General features: G+C 47.0%; 2 non-coding genes and 1 pseudogene across 2 annotated transcripts; all 3 read left to right on the top strand.

Moving 5' to 3' along the window:
• The first annotated feature begins 5956 nt into the window (after window positions 1-5956).
• LOC138189524 (small subunit ribosomal RNA) lies at window positions 5957-7879 on the top strand. The gene has a single exon (XR_011176065.1). It is a non-coding gene; the product is annotated as a small subunit ribosomal RNA (ribosomal RNA).
• Window positions 7880-9905: 2026 nt separating this feature from the next.
• LOC138189523 (5.8S ribosomal RNA) lies at window positions 9906-10060 on the top strand. The gene has a single exon (XR_011176064.1). It is a non-coding gene; the product is annotated as a 5.8S ribosomal RNA (ribosomal RNA).
• A 1953-nt stretch (window positions 10061-12013) lies between these two features.
• The window catches only part of LOC138189525 (uncharacterized), an 8078-nt pseudogene continuing 3683 nt past the window's right edge, over window positions 12014-16408 (top strand).

Here is a 16408-nt window from a genome sequence, read left to right as displayed (position 1 = left end):
GGGATTAAGCGCTTTTAGAATCGGCAGAAGGTTGAAAAAAAGTTTGGACCGATACGACCGGTCGTTGGAACATAGAAAAGTTCCGAGCCGGTACGTCGGGACTTAGAAAAATTCCGAGGCGAGAACATTTTTTCGAGTTAACTCCGTTAAAAGCGTTATAAGGTACGAATATTATTGCATAAATCGTTCCAACTCGATGAAATACATCGGGATTAATGGTTTATTTAGTCGTGAAAATGTTTTTTAGAAACGGACCTATGCGTCCGGTCGTTGGAACTTTGAAAATTTTCGGACCGAACCGTTTTTTCGAGTTAACTCGCTAAAAAGCGTTATAAGGTAGGAATATTTTTGCATAAATCGTCCTAACTCGATGAAATACGTCGGGATTAAGCGTTTTTAGAATCGGCAGAAGGTCGAAAAAAAGTTTGGACCGATGCGACCGGTCGTTGGAACATAGAAAAATTCCGAGCCGGTACGTCGGGACTTAGAAAAATTCCGAGGCGAGAACATTTTTTCGAGTTAACTCCGTTAAAAGCGTTATAAGGTACGAATATTATTGCATAAATCGTTCCAACTCGATGAAATACATCGGGATTAATGGTTTATTTAGTCGTGAAAATGTTTTTTAGAAACGGACCTATGCGTCCGGTCGTTGGAACTTTGAAAATTTTCGGACCGAACCGTTTTTTCGAGTTAACTCGGTAAAAAGCGTTATAAGATAGGAATATTTTTGCATAAATCGTCCTAACTCGATGAAATACGTCGGGATTAAGCGTTTTTAGAATCGGCAGAAGGTCGAAAAAAAGTTTGGACCGATGCGACCGGTCGTTGGAACATAGAAAAATTCCGAGCCGGTACGTCGGGACTTAGAAAAATTCCGAGGCGAGAACATTTTTTCGAGTTAACTCCGTTAAAAGCGTTATAAGGTACGAATATTATTGCATAAATCGTTCCAACTCGATGAAATACATCGGGATTAATGGTCTATTTAGTCGTGAAAATGTTTTTTAGAAACGGACCTATGCGTCCGGTCGTTGGAACTTTGAAAATTTTCGGACCGAACCGTTTTTTCGAGTTAACTCGGTAAAGAGCGTTATAAGGTAGGAATATTTTTGCATAAATCGTCCTAACTCGATGACACACGTCGGGATTAAGCGCTTTTAGAATCGGCAGAAGGTTGAAAAAAAGTTTGGACCGATACGACCGGTCGTTGGAACATAGAAAAATTCCGAGTCGGTACGTCGGGACTTAGAAAAATTCCGAGGCGAGAACATTTTTTCGAGTTAACTCCGTTAAAAGCGTTATAAGGTACGAATATTATTGCATAAATCGTTCCAACTCGATGAAATACATCGGGATTAATGGTTTATTTAGTCGTGAAAATGTTTTTTAGAAACGGACCTATGCGTCCGGTCGTTGGAACTTTGAAAATTTTCGGACCGAACCGTTTTTTCGAGTTAACTCGGTAAAAAGCGTTATAAGATAGGAATATTTTTGCATAAATCGTCCTAACTCGATGAAATACGTCGGGATTAAGCGTTTTTAGAATCGGCAGAAGGTCGAAAAAAAGTTTGGACCGATGCGACCGGTCGTTGGAACATAGAAAAATTCCGAGCCGGTACGTCGGGACTTGGAAAAATTCCGAGGCGAGAACATTATTTCGAGTTAACTCCGTTAAAAGCGTTATAAGGTACGAATATTATTGCATAAATCGTTCCAACTCGATGAAATACATCGGGATTAATGGTCTATTTAGTCGTGAAAATGTTTTTTAGAAACGGACCTACGCGTCCGGTCGTTGGAACTTTGAAAATTTTCGGACCGAACCGTTTTTTCGAGTTAACTCGGTAAAAAGCGTTATAAGATAGGAATATTTTTGCATAAATCGTCCTAACTCGATGAAATACGTCGGGATTAAGTGTTTTTAGAATCGGCAGAAGGTCGAAAAAAAGTTTGGACCGATGCGACCGGTCGTTGGAACATAGAAAAATTCCGAGCCGGTACGTCGGGACTTAGAAAAATTCCGAGGCGAGAACATTTTTTCGAGTTAACTCCGTTAAAAGCGTTATAAGGTACGAATATTATTGCATAAATCGTTCCAACTCGATGAAATACATCGGGATTAATGGTCTATTTAGTCGTGAAAATGTTTTTTAGAAACGGACCTATGCGTCCGGTCGTTGGAACTTTGAAAATTTTCGGACCGAACCGTTTTTTCGAGTTAACTCGGTAAAAAGCGTTATAAGATAGGAATATTTTTGCATAAATCGTCCTAACTCGATGAAATACGTCGGGATTAAGCGTTTTTAGAATCGGCAGAAGGTCGAAAAAAAGTTTGGACCGATGCGACCGGTCGTTGGAACATAGAAAAATTCCGAGCCGGTACGTCGGGACTTAGAAAAATTCCGAGGCGAGAACATTTTTTCGAGTTAACTCCGTTAAAAGCGTTATAAGTTACGAATATTATTGCATAAATCGTTCCAACTCGATGAAATACATCGGGATTAATGGTTTATTTAGTCGTGAAAATGTTTTTTAGAAACGGACCTATGCGTCCGGTCGTTGGAACTTTGAAAATTTTCGGACCGAACCGTTTTTTCGAGTTAACTCGGTAAAAAGCGTTATAAGGTAGGAATATTTTTGCATAAATCGTCCTAACTCGATGAAATACGTCGGGATTAAGCGTTTTTAGAATCGGCAGAAGGTCGAAAAAAAGTTTGGTCCGATGCGACCGGTCGTTGGAACATAGAAAAATTCCGAGCCGGTACGTCGGGACTTAGAAAAATTCCGAGGCGAGAACATTTTTTCGAGTTAACTCCGTTAAAAGCGTTATAAGGTACGAATATTATTGCATAAATCGTTCCAACTCGATGAAATACATCGGGATTAATGGTTTATTTAGTCGTGAAAATGTTTTTTAGAAACGGACCTATGCGTCCGGTCGTTGGAACTTTGAAATTTTTCGGACCGAACCGTTTTTTCGAGTTAACTCGGTAAAGAGCGTTATAAGGTAGGAATATTTTTGCATAAATCGTCCTACTTCGATGACACACGTCGGGATTAAGCGCTTTTAGAATCGGCAGAAGGTTGAAAAAAAGTTTGGACCGATACGACCGGTCGTTGGAACATAGAAAAATTCCGAGCCGGTACGTCGGGACTTAGAAAAATTCCGAGGCGAGAACATTTTTTCGAGTTAACTCCGTTAAAAGCGTTATAAGGTACGAATATTATTGCATAAATCGTTCCAACTCGATGAAATACATCGGGATTAATGGTTTATTTAGTCGTGAAAATGTTTTTTAGAAACGGACCTATGCGTCCGGTCGTTGGAACTTTGAAAATTTTCGGACCGAACCGTTTTTTCGAGTTAACTCGGTAAAAAGCGTTATAAGATAGGAATATTTTTGCATAAATCGTCCTAACTCGATGAAATACGTCGGGATTAAGCGTTTTTAGAATCGGCAGAAGGTCGAAAAAAAGTTTGGACCGATGCGACCGGTCGTTGGAACATAGAAAAATTCCGAGCCGGTACGTCGGGACTTAGAAAAATTCCGAGGCGAGAATATTTTTTCGAGTTAACTCCGTTAAAAGCGTTATAAGGTACGAATATTATTGCATAAATCGTTCCAGCTCGATGAAATACATCGGGATTAATGGTTTATTTAGTCGTGAAAATGTTTTTTAGAAACGGACCTATGCGTCCGGTCGTTGGAACTTTGAAAATTTTCGGACCGAACCGTTTTTTCGAGTTAACTCGGTAAAGAGCGTTATAAGGTAGGAATATTTTTGCATAAATCGTCCTAACTCGATGACACACGTCGGGATTAAGCGCTTTTAGAATCGGCAGAAGGTTGAAAAAAAGTTTGGACCGATACGACCGGTCGTTGGAACATAGAAAAATTCCGAGCCGGTACGTCGGGACTTAGAAAAATTCCGAGGCGAGAACATTTTTTCGAGTTAACTCCGTTAAAAGCGTTATAAGGTACGAATATTATTGCATAAATCGTTCCAGCTCGATGAAATACATCGGGATTAATGGTTTATTTAGTCGTGAAAATGTTTTTTAGAAACGGACCTATGCGTCCGGTCGTTGGAACTTTGAAAATTTTCGGACCGAACCGTTTTTTCGAGTTAACTCGGTAAAAAGCGTTATAAGGTAGGAATATTTTTGCATAAATCGTCCTAACTCGATGAAATACGTCGGGATTAAGCGTTTTTAGAATCGGCAGAAGGTCGAAAAAAAGTTTGGACCGATGCGACCGGTCGTTGGAACATAGAAAAATTCCGAGCCGGTACGTCGGGACTTAGAAAAATTCCGAGGCGAGAACATTTTTTCGAGTTAACTCCGTTAAAAGCGTTATAAGGTACGAATATTATTGCATAAATCGTTCCAACTCGATGAAATACATCGGGATTAATGGTTTATTTAGTCGTGAAAATGTTTTTTAGAAACGGACCTATGCGTCCGGTCGTTGGAACTTTGAAAATTTTCGGACCGAACCGTTTTTTCGAGTTAACTCGGTAAAGAGCGTTATAAGGTAGGAATATTTTTGCATAAATCGTCCTAACTCGATGACACACGTCGGGATTAAGCGCTTTTAGAATCGGCAGAAGGTTGAAAAAAAGTTTGGACCGATGCGACCGGTCGTTGGAACATAGAAAAATTCCGAGCCGGTACGTCGGGACTTAGAAAAATTCCGAGGCGAGAACATTTTTTCGAGTTAACTCCGTTAAAAGCGACACGACTGGGATATTTTTCTAATTTTTTCGTTAATTAACGTTACAAGGTATATATTTTTTTGGATATTTCTACTTATTTTAACGTGTTGTAATTGATTATAAACTTGTTTTTTGTCCGAAATCGATAAAAGAGTATTTTTACTGATGCGATTTTTCGGTGAAAAAAAAATTAATTTTGTGGTAAAAATGTATTTCTCTTATGTTAATTAAGTGTCTGGTAAAATATTTCGATGGTTGGATATTGCCTTTGTATAGTAGTGATCGAGCGTTCGCGCGACTAAGTTCCAGCGTCCCTTCCGAACGGTACGTTGCTACGGAGGTTTTGCACCATAAGCGCGCGGCCGCTAGCCCGGCCGGCGCTTTCGTATCTATAAGAGAGACGTCGAGCCGGACGGTTCGGTCGGAACAGCGTTGAGCGCGTGGCTATTCTACGGCCTCGGTTGAGAATTCAGTCACCGCTCCTCGAGTCTTAGTGTATTTTACGCTATTTCTCGACTCTTCCTCCGTTCTCGTACTGGTTTTTTCTCTACACTGCTGCGCCGCGGGTCGCTGTCCTGGACGTAATGACCAAATATCGTGGCAAGGTTCCCCTTAGTCGGGAAGCTGGTGACCTGTGTGCACGTATTCCAACGAAAGTTGGTTTCGTGCGTGCTTGTACTAACAGAGCATCGATTCAACCAAACATATATGGGAAAATCCGTCAGCTACTTTTTTTATACTTATAAATAAAATGCTGTCTTTAAAATTGGCCGCTGTAGAGCTTACTATCTTTGCGTAGTATGTCTTCTACGGAGAGAGATGTTCGAAGATTAGACTCTCTTATAATAAATGTATGTGGAGGAGAGGAGAGAGAATATTCTTACGGTATGTCCAGCGCGACGCACTGTGATATACGCGCTTGTTCTTTCAGCGTGAAGGTGTATACGTGCTTTACCGCTAAGATATGTTATAAGAGAGATAATTTAAAAGATCTCAGGAGTGTTCTCGTGAAGTTACGACTCTTTTTATATCATCATATGCTATATGATGAGAGAGAGAAGGAGTGGCGTTCGAAGATCTTACTGAACTATGGGTGTATCTCGAACGTCGCTGAGAGAAGGAGGAGGAGATAGATGTATATTATATATATATATATCTAAAAATGAAAAGTCTCGTCGTACGGTGTTACGTCCCACCTACGACACGAAGAGAACTTAAACGAAATATCGAATATAAGACCCTGGTTGATCCTGCCAGTAGTCATATGCTTGTCTCAAAGATTAAGCCATGCATGTCTCAGTACATGCCGCATTAAGGTGAAACCGCGAATGGCTCATTAAATCAGTTATGGTTTCTTAGATCATACCTACATTTACTTGGATAACTGTGGTAATTCTAGAGCTAATACATGCAAACAGATTCCGACCAGAGATGGTAGGAATGCTTTTATTAGATCAAAACCAATCGGTGGCGGATGGCTCGTCTGTCCGTCCATCGTTTGTTTTGGTGACTCTGAATAACTTTGTGCTGATCGCATGGTCATCTAGCACCGGCGACGCATCTTTCAAATGTCTGCCTTATCAACTGTCGATGGTAGGTTCTGCGCCTACCATGGTTGTAACGGGTAACGGGGAATCAGGGTTCGATTCCGGAGAGGGAGCCTGAGAAACAGCTACCACATCCAAGGAAGGCAGCAGGCGCGCAAATTACCCACTCCCGGCACGGGGAGGTAGTGACGAAAAATAACGATACGGGACTCATCCGAGGCCCCGTAATCGGAATGAGTACACTTTAAATCCTTTAACGAGGACCAATTGGAGGGCAAGTCTGGTGCCAGCAGCCGCGGTAATTCCAGCTCCAATAGCGTATATTAAAGTTGTTGCGGTTAAAAAGCTCGTAGTTGAATCTGTGTGTCACAGTGTCGGTTCACCGCTCGCGGTGTTTAACTGGCATTATGTGGTACGTCCTATCGGTGGGCTTAGCTCCTCGCGGGCGGTCCAACTAATATCCCATCGCGGTGCTCTTCACTGAGTGTCGAGGTGGGCCGATACGTTTACTTTGAACAAATTAGAGTGCTTAAAGCAGGCTACCTTCGCCTGAATACTGTGTGCATGGAATAATGGAATAGGACCTCGGTTCTATTTTGTTGGTTTTCGGAGCCCCGAGGTAATGATTAATAGGGACAGATGGGGGCATTCGTATTGCGACGTTAGAGGTGAAATTCTTGGATCGTCGCAAGACGGACAGAAGCGAAAGCATTTGCCAAAAATGTTTTCATTAATCAAGAACGAAAGTTAGAGGTTCGAAGGCGATCAGATACCGCCCTAGTTCTAACCATAAACGATGCCAGCCAGCGATCCGCCGAAGTTCCTCCGATGACTCGGCGGGCAGCTTCCGGGAAACCAAAGCTTTTGGGTTCCGGGGGAAGTATGGTTGCAAAGCTGAAACTTAAAGGAATTGACGGAAGGGCACCACCAGGAGTGGAGCCTGCGGCTTAATTTGACTCAACACGGGAAACCTCACCAGGCCCGGACACCGGAAGGATTGACAGATTGATAGCTCTTTCTTGATTCGGTGGGTGGTGGTGCATGGCCGTTCTTAGTTGGTGGAGCGATTTGTCTGGTTAATTCCGATAACGAACGAGACTCTAGCCTGCTAAATAGACGTAACTTATGGTATCTCGAAGGCCCCCGGCTTCGGTCGGTGGGTTTTTACTACCAACGTACAAACAAATCTTCTTAGAGGAACAGGCGGCTTCTAGCCGCACGAGATTGAGCAATAACAGGTCTGTGATGCCCTTAGATGTTCTGGGCCGCACGCGCGCTACACTGAAGGAATCAGCGTGTTTTCCCTGGCCGAAAGGCCCGGGTAACCCGCTGAACCTCCTTCGTGCTAGGGATTGGGGCTTGCAATTATTCCCCATGAACGAGGAATTCCCAGTAAGCGCGAGTCATAAGCTCGCGTTGATTACGTCCCTGCCCTTTGTACACACCGCCCGTCGCTACTACCGATTGAATGATTTAGTGAGGTCTTCGGACTGGTGCGCGGCCAATGTGATAAGCATTGCCGATGTTACCGGGAAGATGACCAAACTTGATCATTTAGAGGAAGTAAAAGTCGTAACAAGGTTTCCGTAGGTGAACCTGCGGAAGGATCATTAACGATATAAAAAACCAAAAGAATTTGACTTGAACATGAAAAACATATATATATATATATACGTCGGTAAGGAGCCGTACTCCTCCTATACCGACGAATCAAAGTATATACGACGTATCAACAAGCTATGTACTTTAACAAACGCAAAGATCGCCACGGAGCTTGGCAACCTCCGTTGGCAAAAATATGAAACAACCGTAAGGAGGAGACGACCCTCCAGCTACGGAATTATACGAAGAGAAGGTGGCACTCTCTCTCGATCATCGGGATGAAGAGATATAATATATATATATATAAGAATTCGAGGCGCCTGCGTGAGGTCGTACACAGAAAGACCCGCCGTCTCCGAATAATATATATGAAATTCTAATAACTATAAAAGGGAACGCCAGCCTTGTAACACAAATATATCAAACTGAAAAATTACGACGGAAACCACTTACGTGCAAAGAGAAATGCAGTCGTGGCGCCTGCGCGAGGCCGTACACAGAAAGACCCGCCGTCACGATCTCGTATTTCGTATTTGCATCGTGGAAACCGCTGTACGAAATAAGAAAATCTCTAAAGTGCCTCGTGTCGGAGAGATCGTGCTCTTCGCCTATTCTCTTCTATGTTTCGTAGTCTGTGTTGCGTTTGCTCTCCTCCTAGCAACGGGACATATCGAAGACTCCTCTTTGGGATCGAACGAAGCTCAACGAGTCGACGAGAGCGAAAGAACGTGTAGCGAGTCGCGCAGAGCGAAAGGATACCGATATCGTCTTCGAAGATTCTCTTCGAAGATCCATGGATACCTTCTGCGTCGACTTCCTCTCGTCTCTTTCTTCAAAACTCTCGCGCGTTCTCGAAACGTGCTTCCTACCCATAGGGCGTGTGCTCTTCGTATGTCGTTTTGTTCGAAATAACGAAACCACTTGTAACATATACTCGTGGATCGGGTAACCTAGAACGAAGACGCATTGCGTGGATGTTTGGCCCGCTATGCGACGATGACGATTCGTAACTAGTCTAGCCGAAGTTCGTTCAGAGGGGACCGGCCGTGTCTCTATCCTCGTTGTCGTGAGTCGGACACCCGTGCCGTCGCTAGAGTTTTTTCAAACTCTGCTTCTGGATATTGGGACGAAAGACCGCGCGAGGACGATGGCTGCGAGTCCCATCGAATTTTTATTTTGTACGCTACCTGAACGAGACTAAAGCTTTACATCTAGTTTGTCGTCTATCGTCGCATATATCCCGTTCGGAGGGGACCGGCCGTGTCTCTATCCTCGTTGTCGTGAGTCGGACACCCGTGCCGTCGCTAGAGTTTTTCAAACTCTGCTTCTGGATGTTGGGACGAAAGACCGCGCGAGGACGATGGCTATGGCTGCGAGTCCCATCGAATTTTTGTTTTACAAACACCCACCTGAACGGAGATGTGTTCTCTCTTTCGTCGATTTTTCACGCTTTCAGTCGTCGCGTGGTCGCCATCCGTTCGGAGGGGATCGCCGGCTTCGAAGCCTCGATGTCGTGAGTCGGACACCCGTACCGTCGCTAGAGTTTTTCAAACTCTGCTTCTGGATATTGGGAAGAAAGACCGCTCGAGGCGGACGGCCGCGCGAATCCCATCGAATCTTTACATCGCCCGAACGATGGAGATGCACGCGCGCTGTTTCTTGAATAAATTTGACGAGGGAGTGGAATTACGCATTACATACATAACATGGGCTAGCCACCGTGCTTACTCGTTCGCGAGATCGTGTGCTGTACAGAGGATTCAGAATCGGGTGTGTATATCCCCGTCGTTTCCTGACGAACGGAGCTTCGATCTCGATGGTTGTTATATATCATAATGTACTTTACGCCCGGCCGACGGACGCGCGAATCTTCGCGCGTTCGTCGGTTTTTTTTTTTCGAACATTTTCGTGTCGTCAATCCTATGGCGACTTCTGCGCGTCCGATTCCCGTTGGTCGAACGTGTCGGAACTCGGCTTCGCTCGAACCGAGAATTAAGAGTACAAAGAGTATAAAAATGTTGTAAATATATAAAAGATTACCCTGAACGGTGGATCACTTGGCTCGTGGGTCGATGAAGAACGCAGCTAATTGCGCGTCAACGTGTGAACTGCAGGACACATGAACATCGACATTTCGAACGCACATTGCGGTCCACGGATACAATTCCTGGACCACGCCTGGCTGAGGGTTGCTCACGTAAACCTAAGACTGCTTGCGTTGCGTATCGTTACTCTCTATCTGTCTCTCTCTGTCCCTTCTTGCCTTAACCACCCGCCGTCGTTCTTCTTAAAATAAAAGAGAACGTTTCAGAGTCGGAGAAAGGGGAAAGCGCACGAAGAAGGATACGAATAAGAGCGGACGAGAGGACGTACGCGATGTACGAGCGATTGTTGGACGCTCGTCGGCGTTCGTCGCGGTCGTGCCGAGACCGTGCAACTCGTACGCATGCTCGATATATAAATCTATCGTGTTCACGAGAGACTACGAAACACTACCTCTGTCTCTCTCCGTCCCTTCTTGCCTCGACAACAACCCGCCGTCGTTCTTCTTAAAAATATAATAAGAGAACGTTTCAGAGTCGGACGACGAGAAGAAGAAGAATGGGATACGAATAAGAGCGGAGAGAACCGTCACGGACTTGCGTGAGTGCACGCGGCGTCGTGAGTCGTCCTTTCGGACGACCGCCCGCTTATGCACCGCTTCGTGTATAGGTTATCGAATATACTCGTAGTTCTCCTCGTGACCGATTTTTTTTCATATCAGGCGATATATGCTACGTTTGCCGGTGTTCGACGCACGAAGTCCGCGCCCCCGACGTCGTCTTAAACGAATATTATATATTTTGGCGAGACTGAGAGAGAAAGCATATATGGGAACTCGGTCGAGAGAGGAGAGAAGAGAGAACCAAAAACTCGGTGGCGTGCGAAACTTTGTCATAAAAGTCTCTACCGTCTTCGTCTTAAGACGTTTTACTCGTACAGCCCCAGGGATCGAATAATAATATGCCCACTCCCTCTCTTCGCGAGAGCGATCGACTACAACGAGGACCGTCGCATCGATGGGTCGTCGTTGCGTATTACATCCTCCGTGCTTTTTACCGCACCGATAGAGAAAGCCGTAGATCCGGGAACGCACACGCGATTTCTTCGAACGCTGATGACTTAGGGAGACATGATCCCCGGCGTTGCGCGGAGATCGGAGAGTACACGTTACTCGTATCGGGACGAATTTTCCCCGTCGTCGTGTATCTCTCTGCCCGCGCGCGCCTGGCCCAAAGCCACGTTCGTCGGAAATCTCATAATACGAGAAAAGCGTGTGCGAACTAGCGTGCGTCTAAGATCGGCCTAAGGTGCGGTACTACAAGTTCCGAGGTGTTTGCGCAGCGTTTCTGTACTCGATTAAGATGCGCACAAGAGTCCGTTAGAAAGTTGTACGATGGTCGTCGGAGAGATCGTAGAAGAGGAAGAAAAGACGAGATCCCCTTTGGCGAGGCTCGAGAAAAACTTTGATTTAATCGGAGAAGACGAGGTATACACGCGCGTACGACTATGTCGTGCGCGCGTGTGATTTTTTTTTTATGGCAATTCGGCGCTCCGAGAAAAGAGAGAGCGTTGGTCATCCCATGTCTCTTCGTCGTCTATCGCTGGACCGCGCATCCTAACATCGCGCCGGTCGTCCAGTCCCCGAACACACACACACCGCAGTACGTCTAGCTCGCTTTTCCACTTGCGTGCGTTCCCATGCGTTTTCGTCGAGAGAAAACAAGGAACCGCTGGAATCGTCGAGAGTAGTAGAGAAACGGCTGTAGGAGAGGCGGAAACAGAGGACGGGCGTTAAAAACCGACGGTTGTTACCGGTTGTCTGGCGTGAGTCTTAGCGTGATATTACGACGAACGAAGTTCGACACTTTGGCGAGATGCATAAAACGTGTTCCCTATCGAATAGAGGAAAAGAGTGTTCTCCTTCTATTCGATTTTTTTATTTTTTTTTTCTCTTTGAGGCGATTTTCGCAGCATAATAGAGAGATAAAAGAAAAATACCACCTTCTCTCGAACCGTATAATTTTCCTCGAAGCTTCTCTGTAAGTTTACGCGCATAAACACGACACGAACGAGAATTTTCGTTTCGCGTCGTGACGTTGAAGCGACCTCAGAGTTGGCGAAATCACCCGCTGAATTTAAGCATATTACTAAGCGGAGGAAAAGAAACTAACAAGGATTTCCTTAGTAGCGGCTAGCGAACAGGAATTAGCCCAGCACTGAATCCCGCGGTTCCGCCGCTGGGAAATGTAGTGTTCGGGAGGATCCGTTTATCCCGTGACGTCGAACCGCGTCCAAGTCCATCTTGAATGGGGCCATGTACCCACAGGGGGTGCCAGGCCCGTAGCGACCGGAACGCGTTTCGGGAGGATCTCTCCTTAGAGTCGGGTTGCTTGAGAGTGCAGCCCTAAGTTGGTGGTAAACTCCATCTAAGGCTAAATACAACCACGAGACCGATAGCGAACAAGTACCGTGAGGGAAAGTTGAAAAGAACTTTGAAGAGAGAGTTCAAGAGTACGTGAAACCGTTCAGGGGTAAACCTGAGAAACCCAAAAGATCGAATGGGGAGATTCATCGTCGACGGGGCCGGTTCCCGTTGGTGAGCGATGCTCCGGGTGGGCCTTCGTGGTTCCATTAGCGAGGGCACGCCACCTTCGGTGTCGAACGCGCCGGCGTCGTAGTCGTGCACTTCTCCCCTAGTAGAACGTCGCGACCCGTTGTGCGTCGGTCTACGGCCCGAGTGGGCGCCTGTCGCGTCGCTTCGGCGCACGCGGCAGACCCTCGGTCGCCCGGCCGACTGCACGACGGTACACGCACGGTATCGGGCCGCAACCAATCCATTCTCGAATGTGTGTGCGTCTGGACCGCCGCAAGCTTCGCCCTTACTCCGCAGTCTCGGGCTTACGTTCCGTGCTCGGGTATTGGCAGCTGTTAGCAGTGCGGATATCTTGGACTGGCCGAGTCTCGAATTACCGGTCGGCGACGCTATTGCTTTGGGTACTCTCAGGACCCGTCTTGAAACACGGACCAAGGAGTCTAACATGTGCGCGAGTCATTGGGACTTTGAAACCTAAAGGCGAAATGAAAGTGAAAATCGGCGTTCGCGCGTCGATGGAGGGAGGATGGGCCGCGCAACTATGCGGCCTCGCACTCCCGGGGCGTCTCGTTCTCATCGCGAGGAGAGGCGCACCTAGAGCGTACACGTTGGGACCCGAAAGATGGTGAACTATGCCTGGTCAGGACGAAGTCAGGGGAAACCCTGATGGAGGTCCGTAGCGATTCTGACGTGCAAATCGATCGTCGGAACTGGGTAGAGGGGCGAAAGACTAATCGAACCATCTAGTAGCTGGTTCCCTCCGAAGTTTCCCTCAGGATAGCTGGCACTCGACCGTTCTCATCGAACGCGTGCGAGTCTCATCTGGTAAAGCGAATGATTAGAGGCCTTGTGGCCGAAACGACCTCAACCTATTCTCAAACTTTAAATGGGTGAGATCTCTGGCTTGCTTGGATCATGAAGCCACGAGATTTTGGATCAGAGTGCCAAGTGGGCCAATTTTGGTAAGCAGAACTGGCGCTGTGGGATGAACCAAACGTGGAGTTAAGGCGCTTAAGTCGACGCTTATGGGATACCATGAAAGGCGTTGGTTACTTAAGACAGCAGGACGGTGGCCATGGAAGTCGGAATCCGCTAAGGAGTGTGTAACAACTCACCTGCCGAAGCAACTAGCCCTGAAAATGGATGGCGCTGAAGCGTCGCGCCTATACTCCGCCGTCAGTGGCAAGTGGGAAGGCACGAGAGTCTCGTGCGTATCTCGTATACGTATCGGGACCGTCCTTCATGAAGCTCTGACGAGTAGGAGGGTCGCGGCGGTGTGCGCAGAAGGGTCTGGGCGTGAGCCTGCCTGGAGCCGCCGTCGGTGCAGATCTTGGTGGTAGTAGCAAATACTCCAGCGAGGCCCTGGAGGACTGACGTGGAGAAGGGTTTCGTGTGAACAGCCGTTGCACACGAGTCAGTCGATCCTAAGCCCTAAAAGAAATCCTATGCAGCTGAGGTGTCCTATGAATCATACAAATATATTGCAACAAACAAACAAATTGAGCGAAAGAAACACACCCATTGGGCGAAAGGGAATCCGGTTCCTATTCCGGAACCCGGCAGCGGAACCGCATACCATTCGGGCCCTCGTAAGAGTGTTCGTCGGGGTAACCCAAAATGACCTGGAGACGCCGTCGGGAGATCCGGGAATAGTTTTCTTTTCTGTATAAGCGTTCGAGTTCCCTGGAAACCTCTAGCAGGGAGATAGGGTTTGGAACGCGAAGAGCACCGCAGTTGCGGCGGTGTCCGGATCTTCCCCTCGGACCTTGAAAATCCAGGAGAGGGCCACGTGGAGGTGTCGCGCCGGTTCGTACCCATATCCGCAGCAGGTCTCCAAGGTAAAGAGCCTCTAGTCGATAGATTAATGTAGGTAAGGGAAGTCGGCAAATTGGATCCGTAACTTCGGAATAAGGATTGGCTCTGAGGAGCGGGGCGTGTCGGGCTTGGTCGGGAAGCGGGTTTGGCTGACGTGCCGGGCCTGGGCGAGCTGAACGGGACGCGGCGTATCTCTCTCTCGGGGGTGATATGGTCGCGCACCCCGGATCCGAGCTCGGTCCCGTGCCTTGGCCTCCCGCGGATCTTCCTTGCTGCGAGGCTTCCGCGGCGGTTTTACCGTCGCGGTCGTTCTCTTCGGCCGCCATTCAACGCTCAGCTCAGAACTGGCACGGACTAGGGGAATCCGACTGTCTAATTAAAACAAAGCATTGCGATGGCCCCCAAGGGTGTTGACGCAATGTGATTTCTGCCCAGTGCTCTGAATGTCAACGTGAAGAAATTCAAAAAAGCGCGGGTAAACGGCAGGAGTAACTATGACTCTCTCTCTTGGGTAGCGGCATGACGCCTAATAACGGTGTGTCGTGAGCCCTGGGATTGGTTGTAGTTGCTCAGGGGCAGGGAGACTTTGGTCTCGCCAGCTCAAGTCACACTTCTATCTCCTCGTGGTACCGCCGGTAACATACTCCGCTCGTGTCAGCGTGGGGTGTACAATCCCCCCGGGCACGATGAGTATGGCTAAACGGAGTGTGGCGCAGAAGGAGCGAAAGACTAACACCATCTCAGTCGGCTTGCCGACCCAACGGTGATTCGTCGCCGTGAAGTTGGGAAGCGTTTCCTCAGCAAGGAATTCGTTCCTGTTCGATGGATTCTTGGTAACGACTGGCTTGATAAATGGTCATGAGCTGGACATGACTAGGACTGTTAAATAAGATTAACAAATAAACGAAGCATTTTCGATAGTGAAAATTTAGCCTCGGACGCGGCGTCTCTCGGTCCCGGAGGCGCCGTGGCGGATTCTTCCGCTCTGGAGGGGACCAATGTTGACGACTCGGCTATGTCCACGGACTTGAGTATGACTGTTTTGATACCATTCGTGGGTACCCAGGTTGCTTGTCCTGTCTGTCAAGAGGGGGGAATTAACCTCTTCTTTTTATCACCGACGGACTTGAACAGGCACCTGGAGCAACATCATGTGACAGCCCCTATTAAATATATGTGTAGAGAATGTGGCAAATGCTTCTCGAAGCTTCATGGGGTTGGATGCCATCTGCCTCACTGCAGTGGCAGGAGCGAAAGACAAGAAGGACCTTACAAATGTGAGGCCTGCCCCATGAGCTTTGGGACACAAAGGGGGCTGTCTACCCATGAGCGGCATGCACACCCTGCCGTTAGAAACGTCAAAAGAAGGGGAACAGACCCCCCTGAGAAAAAATGGACGTTTCAAGAGTTGGCCCTCCTGAGGGAGCTCTGTGAAACCTACAAGGATCACAGGCATCCTAATAAAATGATAAGTGAGGTCCTCACCACCAAAACCATCGATCAAATTAAATACCAAAGGAGAAAATTGAGATTAACTGGTGAGGACAATTCTCAGGAGGCCACTCTGGCGACAGAGGGAGGGTGTGATCCCGTTGATCCAGGCAATGCGCATTTCGAAGAGCCTGGACCCAACGGAGACTTAGAAGAATGGCTTGGAAAGCTGGAGCAAGCCATTATGACACAAACCGAGGTGCCCTCTGTTTTAAGATGGGTTAACATTCGGTTGACGAACATCTGGGTCGCTCTCAAGGGAGATAGGGAATCCCTTGCGAGTGGAATAATTGAATTCATCTCTTCAGTGCTCTATAGAGCTATTGAAGATTTTAACAAAGGAAAAGACAAAAATAACGATAGCAAAAAATTGAAAAGGATTGGTCACCAAGCAAATAAAAATAATAAAAAGAAAAGACGTAATGCTAAGAAACGATACTCATACGTACGTTGCCAGGAATTGTTCCTGGAAAATCCTAAGAGGTTGGCAGAAGCAATATTTAATAATGATCAGGCCTTCCTCCAGCCGGCTAGGGAACCACCTGAAGCCGTGGAAGTGAGGAGGCTCTATGAGGAATTATGGGGCCAAACAGGACCT

Source organism: Bombus flavifrons, unplaced genomic scaffold, assembly GCF_040668555.2.
Source record: "Bombus flavifrons isolate JBK064 unplaced genomic scaffold, iyBomFlav1_principal scaffold0159, whole genome shotgun sequence".
Taxonomy (NCBI): domain Eukaryota; kingdom Metazoa; phylum Arthropoda; class Insecta; order Hymenoptera; family Apidae; genus Bombus; species Bombus flavifrons.
This window is presented reverse-complemented; position numbering and strand designations above follow the sequence as displayed.